Genomic DNA, 16464 nt, shown 5'->3' with positions numbered 1-16464 from the left:
CTGGTATAAATCCCACTTGATCATGGTGAATTATTTTTTTGATATGTTGCTGAATTCTATTGGCTAGAATTTTGTTGAGGATTTTTGCGTTAATGTTCATGAGGGATATTGGTCTGTAATTTTCTTTTTTTGTAGTGTCTTTACCTAGTTTTAGTATCAGGGTTATGCTGGCTTCATAGAATGAGTTTGGGATTATTCCATCCTTTTCTACGCTCTGAAATACCTTTAGTAGTAGTGTTAACTCTTCTCCGAAAGTTTGGTAGAATTCTCCAGTGAAACCATCTGGGCCAAGGTTTTTTTTGGTTGGGAGTTTTTTAATTACCTTTTTAATCTCTTCTTTTCTTATGGTTTTATTTAGTTGTTCTACCTCTGTTTGTGTTAGTTTAGGTAGATAGTGAGTTTCTAGAAATTTGCCCATTTCCTCTAGGTTTTCAAATTTATTAGAGTACAGTTTTTCATAGTATTCCTTTTAATTTCAGTTGGGTCTGTTGTGATATCACCCATCTCATTTCTTATATGGGTTATCTGCTTCCTCTCCTTGTTTTTCTTTTTGTCAGTTTGGCCAGTGGTTTCTCAATTTTGTTGATCTTTTCAAAGAACCAGCTTTTGTTCTTGTTAACTCTTTCAACTGTTTCTCTATTCTCTATTCAGATTTTTTTTTAAATAACTGAAATTTTTTTTTTATTAAATATATTTCTATCCTGATAGCTTATAGAATCTTCTTTCCTTTTTTTGGTTTTTTAAGTGCTTATATTTGGCTTTTTGTTTTTTTTTTGTAAGTACTTAGACTCATAAAAAGAAAATATTTGAGCAGCGTTATCTAGCATTTGAAAGGGCCTCTGTGTATGTAGGAAACCCTGGTGGCATAGTGGTTAAGAGTTTGGCTACTAACCAAAAGGTCAGTAGTTCAAATCCACCAGGATCTCCTTGCAAACCCTGTGGGACAGTTCTGCTCTGTCCTTTAGGGTCACTGTGGGTCAGAATCGACTTGACGACAAAGGTTTGTTTTTGTTTATTTTTCTGTGTATGTATGTTTTCTGTTTATCCCCTATGGTGAATAGTCAGTGAAGTGTGAGGGCTGGGGTGATGATGATATATGTGAAGGTGGGATGCTCGATTCTTTCATTGATGGTGGTCCCTAATCTTTTTATCACCAAGGGTGTCTTTGTGTATGTGTATGAATAATTAAATATATATTTTCATAGCTTTTGTTATTATTCAACATTTTGTTTTTGTACTGTAAGATTATTTTTAATTTTAAAAATAGGTAATATGTCACTTGGTTCAAATTCAGAAAGTACTGAGTGGTATGAATTTTCTCCCATCTATAACCCTGCCCCTAGACACTCACTTCCTTACACATACAAAACCAGTGTTATCAGTTTTTTGTGTACCTTTCTAGCGATACAGATACAAATATAATTGATGTCTTTATTTATTTTTGCCCGTGTAGTTATGTGTATATTTACCCTGCGAGCATTGTGTTTTGGAAGATTTTTTAAAAATGCCAAATTGCATTAGAAATATTATAGCCTGTGCAGTCTTAACATTCAGATATGAATGATTGCAGTATATTTTTTTGAAACATTGAAATTAGTTCAAGAACTGACCCATCACTGCAACCTCGTGAAGCAGAGCCACGTGCAAGTCTTCTGAAGGTTCCACAGGTTTGAGTCAAGGCCTGGCATTCCTCTACTGCTGGTTTCTAAGGCCCTTTGGGTTTTCACGTCCACATAATAATGCTTTCTTGTTCTTGAGTAATTCTTACCTGGATATGTTGGGCTCTGTGGGTACTTTTGTGTCCTCTTTCATTATTCTTGTATTGTCCTGCATTCACCTAGTTATGCTCCTAAATTTCCATTTTCTGTGAATTTTTTTATATTTGTATAGGGTCGCTGTGAGTCGGAATCTACTCAACAGCAATGGGTTTGGTTTTTTATGTATACTTGGCAAAATTTTTATTTAATTTGACTTCTTTTAATCTTAGTTGAATGTATAAATTTATGAATATTCGCAACCATCTGAGGTTGTTTTGTTCTTTTAAATTATACAGTAAAACCTGTGAAAGCCAGAACCTGTGTATGGTGTAAACCTGTCAAGAGAATGAAAACTCAAATATTTTCCACTAATAGAGACTGATTGAAAAGTGGTAAGACTGTACCCTGTCAAAGGTGGAAAAGTTGCAAGACCCAGAAAAACAAGGCAGTCCCACTGGAGTTCTGGCTTTCACAGGTTTCACTGTACTTTTATCGAGGCAGGTGTAAGGTAGTGATTGGGAGGATGGGCTCTGGAGCCAGATTGTCTGGGTTTGAGGCCTGCCTTCGTCGGTTATGAGGAGTATAATTTTGGGCAAGTTACTTGACCTCCTTCTGCCTTAGTTTCCTACTTTGTAAAATGGAGGTAACAATATTATTTACTTCAGAAATGTGATGATTAAATTATATACTGTTGCTGCATAGCAAATATCAAATACTAGCTGTTTGTATTTTGACAATATGGTTGACTATATTGGACTTTTATAGGATATAATTTAGCATTTTTCACATTATAATTTTGAGTATATTTGTATAAGTCTTAAGGAATCTATTACTCTTGATTCTAGGACATAATCTTTTTTAAACAGTAAGACAGAGTTCACAAGCTATCAAGATAACAATATATTTTAGAAAAACAATAATTCTGAACGTGAGGGTGACTGGAGTATTAAATTTTTTTTTTTCTCTTTTCCCAATCTTGTTTGTTGAGAATAGTGTGTGTACTTCAATTTTTTTTTTTTTTAAATGTCCTGGTGTTCTTTTTTGTGTGTATAGGAGCACTGTTGAAAAGAATTGTAATGCAGCCACGTAATTTTAAGTTTTTTAGTAGCCACATTAAAAATGTAAAAAGAAATGAGTCAAGTTAATTTTATTAATATATTTTATTTATCCAAATAGATCTAAACTATTATCATTTCAACATGTAATAAGTATAAAATTACTGAGATAGTTTGCATTTTTTTTCATTAAATCTTCAAAATCCATTCTGTATTTTATACTTAAACAGGGCATCTTAGTTTGGACTACCCACATTTCAAGTACTTAACAGGCACATGTACCTAGTGGCTGTGATTTGGGCAACTGACTTTTAAGTTTGTTTTCTAAGTTAGGGTGGGTGTAAATACTTTGCAACTACTGATAAAACATATACATCTAATAGGCAGATAGAAATTACAAGTTTGTAGTGTGGAGAGAGAAGTAGGGAAGAGATTTGGATTTGGTAGTGATCAGTGAGTATATAGATGGTAATTAAAGTCCTGAAGTCAGGTACAGAATGAAACCATAACATCCCTAAGGATAAAGCCCTAGGGAATTCCTAGCGAAGGAGCCAAAGGTGAAATAGAGAAGACCCAAAGGTGAGAGGAGGCCTTTGAGTGTGGGTGCCTGGGAAACCAATGAAAGAGAGTTTCGAAGAGGCATAAAACACTGGTGGTGCAGCTTCCAGCATCACAGCAACACACAAGCCACCAAAATACAACAAACTGACAGACGAGTGGTGGTTTATCTTTGTCTTATATTAAGATAAGCAGAGCAATATAAATTCTCTCATTTACCCCTTGATTCAGGTATCCAAACTCCTGATTCAGTTACCAGGTAGACTAACCATGTATCCTGAAACTTGATGTTCACAACACAGAAAACCTAAGCAGGTTCACAGGTCTAAGTGGAGTCATGTAGGTTTGACTAGGCTTAAGGATCTGCTTCCAGGATGGTTCACTCACATAGCTGTCACGTTGATGCTGGTGGTTGGCAAGAGGTTTCCATATGAATCTCTCCGTAGAGGTGCTTGAATGTCCTCACAGTGTGGCACTTGGCTAACCTCGAACAAATTATCCAAAAAAACAAGGAAGATACTGTAATGTCTTTTAGCTTTTAATGTCAGAAGTCCCACACCATGACTTCTGCTGTATTCAGTTGGTCAGTCAGCACAACCCTGATACATGTAGGAGAGGACCACACAAAGGCATGAATTTCATGAACTCAAGATATTGGGGGCCATTTTGAAGGCTAGCTACCATGCTTTCCTTTTTTTTGACAGTAGAAATTGGTCAGATCTGTCTGTAGAAGCAAAACAAAATAAACCAAAAAGGCCAACAAAACAAAAAATATTATTTTAATTGAATGAAACTTACAAGAATTTGGATAGAATGTGGTTCTTTGTATTAAGGGTGCAAAGTGTACAGTATCCTCAGCCAGTTTTTGAAAATATCTAGACATGCTGTTCAGTTACCTGTTCTCAGACTTACCTTCTAAAGGCAAACCGTGTACCATAAAGTCATAACTCAGTCTAGGTGTATTTTGGAATGTGGAGATAATGAGGCTGTGATACTTTGTCTTACAGAATACCTATCCCTGTCCTTATCTCTGAAATGAAGAGGTATGACTAACTGTCCCTATGGTCCTTTCCCTGTCTCAGTCTTCTATGATCCTGACTGACTTTGAGAATTGAAGTGAACATCTCTGAGATGTACTGGATAGATGCAGGTTATTCTCCCAGGCTTTGGTCACATCATCTTGTTTATTTCTTTCATATCAGATAACACAAATTGAAATGATACTGCTATGCTTGTTTGTCTTCATGCATGCTTCTCACTCTCCCAAAAATTAAGCTCCAACAGGGCAGGTTTGGTTTCTCTTGTTCACTGCTGAATTCCCAGCACTAAGTGCAATGCCAGATAGATACTTAGCAGGTGAACATATAAATAAATTAATTCTGGGAAGAATACACTACATGATTATTATTTGAAACATAGAACCTTGAAAGATACTTTTCCCTCTTCTTACTTGATTTATCTACCACTCGTCTGTCAGTTTGTGGTACTGTGATGGGTTGCTTGATGCTGTGATGTCGGAAGTGAAAACGTTACGCATAGGAAACAGCAGAACATTGCCTGATATAGTGCCAGAAGATGAACCCTCAGGTTGGAACGCACTGAAAATGCGACAGGGGAAGAGCTGCCTCCTCAGAGTAGAGTCGACCTTAATGACATGGCTAGAGTAAAGCTTTTGGGACCTTCATTTGCTGATCTGGCAGGACTCAAAATGAGAACAGCTATAAATATCCATTAATAATCAGAAAGTTTAATGTATGAAGTATGAATCTAGGAAAGCTGGAAGTTGTCAAAAATGAAATGGAACACTTGAAGGTCGATATCCTAGGTATTAGTGAGCTGAAATGAATTGGATTGGTCATTTTGAATCAGACAATTACATGGTCTACTATGTTTGGAATGACAGATTGAAAAAGAACAGCGTCACATTCATTGTCAAGAATAACATTTTAAGATCTGTCCTAAAGTACAACGTTGTCAGTGATAGGATAATATCCATATGTCTATAAGGAAGACCAATTAATACAACTATTAGTCAAATTTACACACCAACCACTAAAGCCAAAGATGAAGAAATTGAAGATTTTTACCAACTTCTGCAGTCTGAAATTGGTTAAATATGCAATCAAGTTGCATCAGTAATTACTAGTGATTGGAAGTAAACCCTAGTGGCATAGTAGTTAAGAGCTACGGCTGCTAACCAAAAGGTCGGCAGTTTGAATCCACCAGACGCTCCTTGGAAACCCTATGGGGCAGTTCTCCTCTGTCCTATAGGGTCGCTATGAGTCAGAATCGACTTGACGGCAGTGGGTTTGGGTTTTATGGGTTTGGAATGCAAAAGTTGGAAACAAAGAAGAAGGATCAGTAGTTGAAAAATATGGCCTTGGTTATAGAAAGGATGCTGGAGATCGAATGATAGAATTTTGCAAGACCAGCGACTTATTCATTGGAAATACCTGGAAGAGACCCATATTTGTGCCTTATTCAAAGAAAGATGATCCAGCAGAATTTGTAAATTATCGAACAGTATCATTAATATCACACGCAAGGAAAATTTTGCTGAAGATAATAAAAAAAAGATTGCAGCAGTACATTGACAGGGAACTGCCAGAAATTCAAGCCAGATTCAGAAGAGTCCATGGAATGAGGGATATCATTGCTGATGTCTGATGGATGTTGGCCAAAATTAGAGAATACCAGAAAAATGTTTACCTGTATTTTATTGACTATGCTAAGGCTTTCAACTGTGTGGAGCATAAGGAATTATGGATAACATTGTGAAGAATCGGAATTCCAGAACACCTAATTGTGCTCATGAAGTACCTGTACATAGACCAAGAGACAGTTGTTCGAACAGAACAAAGAGATGCTGCCTGTTTTACAATCAGGATAGGTGTGTATCAGGATTGTATCCTTTCACCATACTTATTAAATCTGTATGCTGAGCAAATAATTCAAGAAGCGGGACTGTATGAAGAAGAACAGGGCATCAGGATTGGAGGAAGACTCATTAACAACCTGTGATATGCAGGTGACACAGCCTTGCTTGCTGAAAGTGAAGAGGATTTGAAGCACTTACTGATGAAGATCAAAGACTTCAGACTTCGGTATGGATTATACCTCAACATAAAGAAACAGTAATCCTCACAACTGGACCAGTAATCAAGATCATGATAATGGAGAAAACATTGAAGTTGTCAAGGATTTCATTTTACTTGGATCCACAGTCAGTGCCCCTGGAAGCAGCAAACAACGTGTTGCTAATGAGTCTTCCTCCAATCCTGATGCCGAGTTCTTCTTCATATAGTCCAGCTTCTTGGATTATTTGCTCAGCATACAGATTGAATAAGTATGGTGTAAAGATACAACCCTGACACAAACCTTTCCCTGATTTTAAACCAGGCAATATCCCCTTGTTCTGTTCGAACAACTGCCTCTTGGTCTATGACATGTTCTTCATGAATACAATCAAGCATCCTGGAATTCCCATTTCACAATGTTACCTGTCCATAATTGGTTGTGATCCACTGCGGTGCCATAGTTTGCTTTTGTGTGACCTTTCTAGGCATGGTCTTGTAATTCCCACCCAAGTGATTGGGTAGGACTGTGTGATAGGGTAATTGTGGCCCACCAAAGGGATTGGTCAGTTTTGCCATTCCACGGGTTTTAAAATGAGCCACCCTGGAAGCAGGAGAGAGAAGAGCCCACCACCACCAAGGAAGGAGAGACCCGCAGGAGATGGAGCAGTGGGCTTCCCGGCCCAAGGATCGAGAAAGTTGAGTGCCTTTGGGCAGAGACTGAAGGCCAGGGAGAGGTGTGCCTGTGAGCTCGGCTGGGAAGAGGCTTGTCCTGATGGAAGAACTGTATCCTTGAGTGTTCCTGAGCGTGAATTTTAATGTGTTACTTCCCTAATAAACCCCATAATCGTGAGTATGGCCTGTGAGTTCTGTGTGGCCATTACAATGGATTATCGAACCCAGCAGAGAAGTAGAGAGTGCTGTGGGAGGGACAGTTGGTGTCAGAATTGGTAAACATGGTGGAGAGAGAAGGCATATTTAACCTCCACCTTATAAGAATCAGCCTTGGGCTGTTGATCATGGTTCTTCTTCCCACTTGTGAGGTTAGAGGAGGTCAGACACTACCTTCATGCCGTTTTTCCATCCACACAGTCGAGTGCCTTTGCATAGACAATAAAATACAGGTAAACATCTTTCTGGTATTTTCTGCTTTTAGCCAAGATCCATCTACGTCAGCAATGAGACCCCTCTTTCCACATCCTCTTCTGAATCCTGCTTGAGTTTCTGGTAGTTCCCTGTCAATGTACTGCTGCAACCATTTTTAAATTATCTTCAGCAAAATTTTGCTTGTGTATTAATGATACTGTTCAATAATTTTCGCATTCCATTGGATCACCTTTCTTTGAAATTGGCACAGATGTGGATTTCTTCCAGTAGCTTGGCCAGGTAGCTGTCTTACGAATTTCTTGGCTGTCTTACAGATTTCTTGGCCTGGACTGTTTATCCATGTATATTCCAATCTGCCTCTGAGATTTTAGAACAACTTCAGTAGAAGTTCTTAACCTTTTTTTTTTTTTTTTAATGGAACTTTTTGAGAATTGACAAACTGTTGACCTTCTCCTCAGGGATACCCATTTACGTAATGACACAAGTTTTACATGTATCATTCAGCAGTGCATAGACCCCTGAAAGCTATCTGTGGATCAAGGTTAAGGACCTTTAATCTGAGTTATTTTCTGGGTTTGGGAAATCCTTGGGTCAGCTGGAAAAAGAGTTCCTATTAATTGGGACCTTAGATTCACTCAGTAAATTTCTGTTCTTGGAAGTTCTTCTCCTTTCTTGGAATATCTAAGAACCAGAATGATCATCAAAGCCAGCTTTTGTCCAGTTTCATATCTCCAACGGCCTGAGTCAGGATTCAGAATGTAGGCTAGGTTTATTTTGATGATAACAACAACTTCGTCTTTTGTGATCTTGCAGGTTCTTCTGCATTAAGCAGATTGGACATATGCAAAGAGGATCCCAGTATATCTGAATCCTCAGGTAAGCAAATGGGACTTCATTTTCATTTCTCCATCAGGTCCAGTCCTCTGGCAGTATGTGGTCATTTCCTATCATCTACTGTTTACTGCAGTGAGGGTCAGTAAGATGATAAATACTTCCAAAGAGAAGGAAGCAGCCTTTCTTAATCTTTACAAGATTACTTCCTTTGCTGCTTGAAGTCAGATTTCTTTATTTTTATTTTATCTCATTATTATTTCATATATTCACACTTCTATAGTAGATAAAAATTCCCCACTCTTCTTTTTATGTATATACTTTGGAGAGTTGTGGACAGCTCTCATATTGTTCCTTGGTTGTCCGCCAAGTTATACACATTTAACTCCTTTACTCTTTCTTTTTAATTGAGTCTACTTGGCTGCTTGTTCCAGATTTTCCCCATTTCATCTGCACCACTAATAAACAGAAAAAACGGGCTATCGCCTGTCTTCTTCTACACCTTTCATTCTTTTTGCTTCATGGTTTTGCCTTATATTCCTTGTTGAACTAAAGCCAGCCAGACATCATTCTTTGAACCACTTTGGCAATACATGAATGCCTTGCCTACAAATATCAGTGCCGCACGCGGTAATGGCATCAGCAGCATATCCTAGAGGAAAGAAAGGAAAATGGAAAAGGAGAACAGTGTGGGAGCAAAATAATGCTTTCTTTAATTATATGCAGACTTCAAGTTGCCACCGGAAGTAAATCATTGTACCTGATACCTTTACCACAGCTTTTGTCATCCTAAAGTGTTGTGAATGGACACTAATTTGATAATAAGAGAAGCGTGTATATTGTTTGAAGTTTAGCCACTGTTACATGGTTTCTTCCCCATGTTCTCACTCCCCTACTGCCATTCCCAACACTGATCCTGACTTGCTGTCAGATCCTGTGGCCATGAACAAAACTGGGCAGGGGATCGTTTTGTCGGAAATTAGATAGGCTCAGGTGGTAAATGCTTCATGCCTCCATGTGTAACATCTGAGGCAAGTGCTTTAGTTCTTGCTATTTCTGTAACAGCCATTGGTCTTCTTTTAACAGCTGATTCAGTGGAGATGTGCAGGAGGAAGGAACTAATAGACCTTTGGTGCTATTCATCAATGCTGTATTAGTTTCACAACTTTTTCTCCCCCTGATTGGCAGGGAGAAGCATACTGCTTCTAGACGATGCTGAGCTTAGTGTAAAATATGCCGGCATGGGATCTAGTCTTGTCACAGTTCATTCTTTCTTTTCATTTGTTTTGTAGAAAATGGACCTCTGCCTGTATTTACCTTGTACATTAGAGAGAAAAAGGTCATACCTCTAGAAGCTAATGACTTACTGGTATTTTTAATTACCACATTCAGGTAGGATATTTAGTTGAAACTTGTAACGGCACACGCTTGGCTTTTTTATTTGTGTTAGCTTTGCTTGTAGTACAGAACTGAATAGAAGAGTTGGTTTTCCTGTTTGTGTCTGTGGCAACTTTCTAGATGATTTGTGGTTCAATCCTTTAAACATTTTTGCTCATTTATCACTTCTTTCCCTGAGAAGACATATAATATTCAGACTCTAATGTTATAATCTTTTAATCAGATTATTTAATTTTGGAGAAATCAAGGCCAGAATAGCAGCTGACATAGTTGCCTCTGAATTGTATCCTAAAAATTATACTTTTTTTTTTTTGCCAGATTTTATGGCCTTTCTTAATCCTTTCTGATTTTAAATAAGATTACATGATTGTGAATCATGTATTTCTTGCTCTCTGTCCTCTTAAACAGGTAACTAGATAACTTGGACCTCTTTTAAATCTGGTTTTTAAAAATGTTAATCTCTCGAATGGCTTTTTAAACTGTCAACAATATTGTACTCACACTAATTTCTTGAGGCAATTGATGCATTCTTCAATGTTACTTTTGTTTCTTAGGTCTTTTCAAGACCTGTCAAAGAAAACAAAATGCTAACCTGACTTTAAAGGGGCAAAAAATCTCTCACCACCCCCCGTACCATATTATTCTTTGTTCTCAATGTACATCAAAGTGACAATCCCACACTGTCTCAATTGAGGGAGTCTAGCACAAAAATAAAAAACAGCCTGGCACTGTTATAGGCTGGCAGCCAAAATGTTTTGTGTAGCTTGGTTCTGGCAGTGGTTTCCGTAAGGCAGAGGGTCTACCCTCACAGCATCACTGAAGGCAAGCAGCCTTAGTCTTTCCTGCTTAGACCAGATCTTTTCCCTCTTGTGTTCCTTTTTCTTCACACAGACCACCATCGTTAAAAAATATACATTTTCTTAAATAGGAACTAAATTCTCCTCACTGCTTCCATGCTGAGTAAATACCATTGTTGCTTACAGAAGCTTGTGCTAAATTTGCCTTTTCCAGCTCTCTTTGAGATTTCCTTCACAGTTAAATTTTTACCACAACTTTTCAAAAAGCCCTTCTGAATGTTACTAACTTTGGTCATGTTGACATAGTATTTTTGTATAGTTGGAATATTGTCTGCTTCACAGCTTGTTATTTGAACTGAAACTTTTGAGTGATATTGCTTGCATTATATGGATTTTTATGCTAAGCTATCGTTTGTCGAGACCAAAAAGCCTGGCATTGTTTTCTGTTTTTCTCTAAAGTTCAGAGTCAGTTCATACCTTTTATAAATTGAATACTCATTTTCAGATTTTCTGATAAGTGTTGCTAGATAGGAAAGTGAACTTCCATTAAATAAAAGAATGTGCATTTAAAATTTTGGCCCTTTGAAATCAAAATGCAAGGAAAAATACAGAAGTGTTTTTAAGTTTCCCAATTCTCGCTAAATTATAGTCGGTGATCTACTATTAGGAGGAATATAAAAATGTGATATTATGATTTTTAAATGAAGATGATTTGAGCAGGACACTAGATTTTCACTGTGAGCAAGCATTCTATGAAATTTCATAGAATGTGCATTAAAATGTAAGTATGCTTCTGTTGTGTTATCAAAAAATAATTTACTTCCGAGTGATCTATTTTAAACATTAGTTTTTTTGTAATCAGAATAAAAATAGTTGGATAGACAGAATATGGTTTTTAAGGAGGCTATTGATATTATTTTAACTGAATTTTATTTTAAAAATTGTCAGTGATTTTTGGCAATAAGAAAATTACTTTGGGAAGAAATACTCATGTATTTTTGTAACAGTGTAACAAGTATGACTAGAATTGTTATTGTGAAACACTTTTACTGCCATATATCCTGGGGCATATATCTGTTATAGATGCATTAACATAAAATTGTGCAATATAGCAGTTAGTTTTTCCCAGAGATTTATTTTTAATTTAGAAAATGCTTTAAAATCATTAAAAGAATTTGTAACACAGGGATATCAGAAGTATGCACTAAATAAACTCACCTGTTATTTTCCCTTATTCTCAAGACGTTCAGTAACATATTGGCTCATTACTTTAACAAAACCAACACTCATACTGTTTTGTCTATATAATGCACATTTAATAAGTACTACAATTTCCCATTCCCTCAGTGCTATCTTTTTAAAGTTGTATTTAAGTGACTTTGTCTGTAGAGCTGCTGAAATGAATCTGGGTGGAATTCCTGGTAAGTTATATTAATTAAACTCTTAGGTCAACATTTTAAGCTTCTGAATTATGACACTTTTGAGACGGAATGCCATTGAATTTTTTTTTTTCTTGGTCCAGTTATGTTCATGACTGTTTTAAATCCCCTGTGCCAAGGTCTGATAATATTAGAATTGGTGATTAAAGATAATACAGGCAAAAAACCTCTTTGACTCTGTAAGTCCAGGTATATTAAATAATGTTTATTGTATATTAAATACCATCTACTGGCTTTAAATACATTTTCTGAAGTGGTATAATTTTTTACTTGCAATTAAGCCCTTCATCTTTTCTAGGGTAGAGATGTATCTTTCAGTGACTTAGGAATTTGCAGCATGATTGTCTTATTTACTTGTTTATTCTAACTATACACAGAGGCATAGGTAATACATATTTAAGAGCTATAATGTTTGAGCAGTTGCTTGTTAAATGCTGTTTTCATTTTTGTAGGTAATAAATTCTATAGTTTGTTTAATTTAGAACATGTATCTAAGCTATTATATCTTTATAGTTTGAAATACAGTTTTCAAAAATTGTGATATAGTGATTTAATCATTACATTTCTAGAAACATGGAAAAATAAATTTATTAAGGGATAATGGCAAAATTGCATCAACGCTCTTTATTATTTTAGCTGAGACTGTATTAAGTGCCAAATTTGTAATTATAACTAATATTTTATTTTATTCAAATATTAGCAGAGATTTCAAACTTAACTCCTGGGTAGGTGATTTGAATATATTATTTGATAGCAGATATTCATAGGATATAGTAACAAATAGAGATTTCTAAGTTCATGTGGTCAGAAATATGAATAATGTTCCCTTAAGCCTATGGAACATACTTCAGTTTGAAAAGTTCAGTAGAGAGTATTGCATGAAAGGGTACATGTTAATTCAGTTGTTTGATTCCCTCCCCTCCAATTACCAATACATGTTGATTTTTCACCCACATATTATTCTGTAGAATACTTTCACAGGTATTTCATATGTTTTCTGTGGCATCTCACACTGCTCACTTTTTATCCATAGTACCATATGAGTTCCCCTTTTCAGGTTTACTCTGCATATTTTAAGGTGCTGATAGTATAAGTCGATTGCAAGGTAAAGTGACATTCAGCTTTTTGAGGTATTCTCTTTTTTAGCGTGAGAACAGGATTTTTATCCCCCATCCTAAATCATCTTATATTCCCCATTAAAACAATCTTACTAACGTTAAACAAAGAAATGCAGGAATTTGGCTATGACAGCAGTTGAAATGCATCAAAAAGTGGCTACTACAATACAATTTTATTAATGAATGATCTACATTGGTTCCAGCTGTGTCCATGTGATTAGGCCTTCACCAGGCAACAATGGGTATTTCCCTGTTGCTTTTATTTGATTTCCAAGAATGTGTCATCTGTTACATTGCCTCTGCCAATATGCCCCCTGTAAAAGTGGTTTTTTTTTTTCCCTTCCAAATTTCTGAAACATAAGTTGAAAACCTGCACGTCTCTCTGCCGAAATATTGTTTCTAGTGAAGAGTGGCCTAGGTTTGTATGCCTCGTGTTGCATACCGAAATCTCAGAATATAAATTAAGGCAAATGTTTATTAAGTTTATCAGTAAATTTTTGGAAGTGTGGTTGCCTGGTAATGCTAAAGATAGCCTATTTTCACTTTTACGTTTCCATCTTAATATTTTATTACAGTGGTATAATGTGTTATAGAGGTGGACAAGCTTGCAGATTGAAATGGGGATCGTCCAGATTGTTCCCTTCCCTGGACCATATGGTATAGTTCTAAAAGCCTTTTGTAGGCTGTCTGTTCAGTTTATTGTAAACTCAATCTTTAGTGCACCTAAAAAGATAACCAAATAAAAATGGGCCTGAGAAAAAGGACTTCATATCATGTAAGGACCCCAGAAATGTTTGTTTTAAAAAGATAACTGCAGATGAAATAGAAGTTGAGATGATATTATAAACAAGGGAGACTTGTCATTCTCTTAATATTCTTTTAAGTTCATGTGAATTGTCCTAGGTTGTCTTTGAATGCTGGTTTTAAAATGAAGGCATTTATGTTATCTGGCAATAAGAAAACATTTACACAGATTATCCTTATTTCAGTCTTATGAAGAAGAGATTGTAGCTTTTATGTTTTCTATGGGAGAAGACTTTACCTATGAATAATATAAGCTCCAGGTTTTATGAATATATAGCTGTTTGATCACAGTGAGAAATTAGGGCTAGAATGTTCATTAATTTTACCCTTTAGCCATTACCCATACTCAGGGATAGTTGAAAAATTTATGATTTTTTTCCTTGTCCTCCCCCCCACCCCACCCCCAACGAACTATTATGGTTCCATAGTTCTATTTTAGGATTCCTTATCCCACATGCTGAGATTCCTTACAAGCTGGAAATGAGAGTGATTTCTTTGGACTCCCGTTCCTCTTCCCTCCAAAGTAAGCCACTGTTACAGAAGAGCATTAGACATTACCCATTGCTTTTTGGCGTAAGAGATTTGAAATTGAAATTCTACCAAACAGAGAGAGAGAGGAAAAAAAAAAAAAAATGAGTGATTGAGAAAGGAGAGCCTGTGGACATGATTTGTTACTCTATCATTACCCTGAACCACTGAAAGGGTAACTGAGAGGAACTCAAATGTTATTGGAATGTGTAATTTTCCTTTGAATGTCCACAGTAAAATATATTTGAACAAGAAAAGCAGAAAAAAGTATATGTGGTGTATAGAGGTGATGGTCATTGAAATCAATGAATCTTTTCAGCACTCTACCATAAAAATTATCCCAAGAACAATACACATTTAAGATTTGTCCAAGGGAAATTTACATAGAGGGAAATTATTACCTTAGGGAAATTACTAGAGATGGATGGAATATCACAATAATATGATAATGCTAATGGTAAATTGAAAACAAAATATTTGTTGGCATGTGCATTTTTCGAGTTTGAAAATCCTTCAAAAACAATCCTGATTTCAGGTTGGAGGGTTCTCCCTATTTTTAAAATACTGTTGTCTTATGATCTTTTATTCTGAAGCTACATTGTAAAGTGCTCACGAAATTGAAAAACATAGTTTACATTTACAAATAAGTTAGGGCCTTCCTCCTTCTCTGTCTCCATCCTCTTCTTACCTCTTTTCCCCTTTCTTCCTAACTTCAGTTATTTGTTTATATGTGTACAGTCGTCTCTCAGTATCTACAGGGCATTGGTCCCAGGACCCCTGTGGATACCAAAATCCATAAATTTTCAAGTCCCTTATATAAAATTGGGTAGTATTTGCATATAAACTATGCACATCCTCCCTACACTTTAAATCATCATTAGATTAATTATAATATGTAATACAATGTAAATGCTATGTAAATAGTTGGTAATGTTTAGACTTAACACTTAATGCTTTTTCAGTCTTTACAAGCACTTTATCATGAACCAGAGAGACCATTTTTGCCATTGTAGGGGCAGCACTAACACTTCCACAAATTTCAGCTTCTTTCTGCTTTATTGTCCAAATGTTCAGTTCATTCTTACCGTCCTTATGGCCCACATCGGCAAGCGACATGCCACTTTTCAAAAGAGCTAAGAATTTTCTTTTTTCTTCGAGAGATGGCACTTTATGCTCCATCTTAACCCTTTGAGGGATGGCTTTGACTATTTACTTGCTTTTTAGGAGCCATTTTCTTCACAGAAACAAAAGGTGCACACAACACGAACAAATGAGACATCAGGTGAACAGTGTTCAAACAAGTGCTGGAGAGAGACTGAGGATCTGTGAAATGGCAGGAGGCTACAGCAGGGTGTGCATACACATCACTTTATTTGTGCGGATTCAGCTAGTGCTTGCGCAAGGCAAATTCAAGGTTTGCTTTTTGGTACTTTCTTTTTTTTTCCCCCAAATATTTTCTATCCGTGGTTGGTTGAATCCACGGATGCAGAACCTGTGGATATGGAGGGTTGGCTGTATATTACCTAAGGAGCACAGTGGTTAAGTGCTCAGCTGTAACCAAAACGTCAGCAGTTTGAACCCAGTATCCCCTCCACAGGAGAGAGATATCTCAGTCGGCTTCCGTAAAGATTCCAAAAACAAAAAACAAAATCCAAACCCATTGCCATTGAATCCATTTCAACTCATAGTGACCCTGCAGGACAGAGTAGAACTGACCCATAGTTTCCAAGTCTGTAATCTTTAGAGGAGCAGATGGCCAGGTCTTTTCTCCCACAGAGCCGCTGGTGGGTTCGAACTGCCAACCTTTTGGTTAGCAGCTGAGCACTTAACCACTATGCCATCAGGGCTCTCTGTAAAGATTAAACCTGTTCCTGTTGAGTTGATTCTGATTGTTGTTAGGTGCCATCGAGCCAGTTCTGACTAATAGCAACTCTATGTACAACAGAACGAAACACTGCCCAGTCCCACACCATCCTCACAGTCATTGCTATGTTTGGC

General features: G+C 36.7%; 1 protein-coding gene across 8 annotated transcripts in view; it reads left to right on the top strand.

The window, feature by feature from the left end:
• The window catches only part of GTDC1 (glycosyltransferase like domain containing 1), a 428626-nt gene that overhangs the window by 106059 nt on the left and 306103 nt on the right, over nucleotides 1–16464 (top strand). For 7 of the 8 annotated variants that reach the window (XM_023730213.1, XM_023730214.1, XM_023730212.1 and 4 more), the window contains one exon: nucleotides 8365–8427. The gene's annotated coding sequence lies outside the window, so the exon portion shown is untranslated. Of the gene's footprint in view, nucleotides 1–8364; nucleotides 8428–9674; nucleotides 9775–16464 lie in introns of all 8 variants that reach the window. The other variant, XM_023730216.1, reaches the window with a different exon arrangement.

The sequence above is a fragment of the Trichechus manatus genome, unplaced genomic scaffold (assembly GCF_000243295.1).
Source record: "Trichechus manatus latirostris isolate Lorelei unplaced genomic scaffold, TriManLat1.0 scaffold00033, whole genome shotgun sequence".
In the NCBI taxonomy this organism is placed as follows: Eukaryota; Metazoa; Chordata; class Mammalia; order Sirenia; family Trichechidae; genus Trichechus; species Trichechus manatus.
Note: the sequence above shows the minus strand (reverse complement) of the source record. Positions and strands in the feature narration are given on the sequence as shown.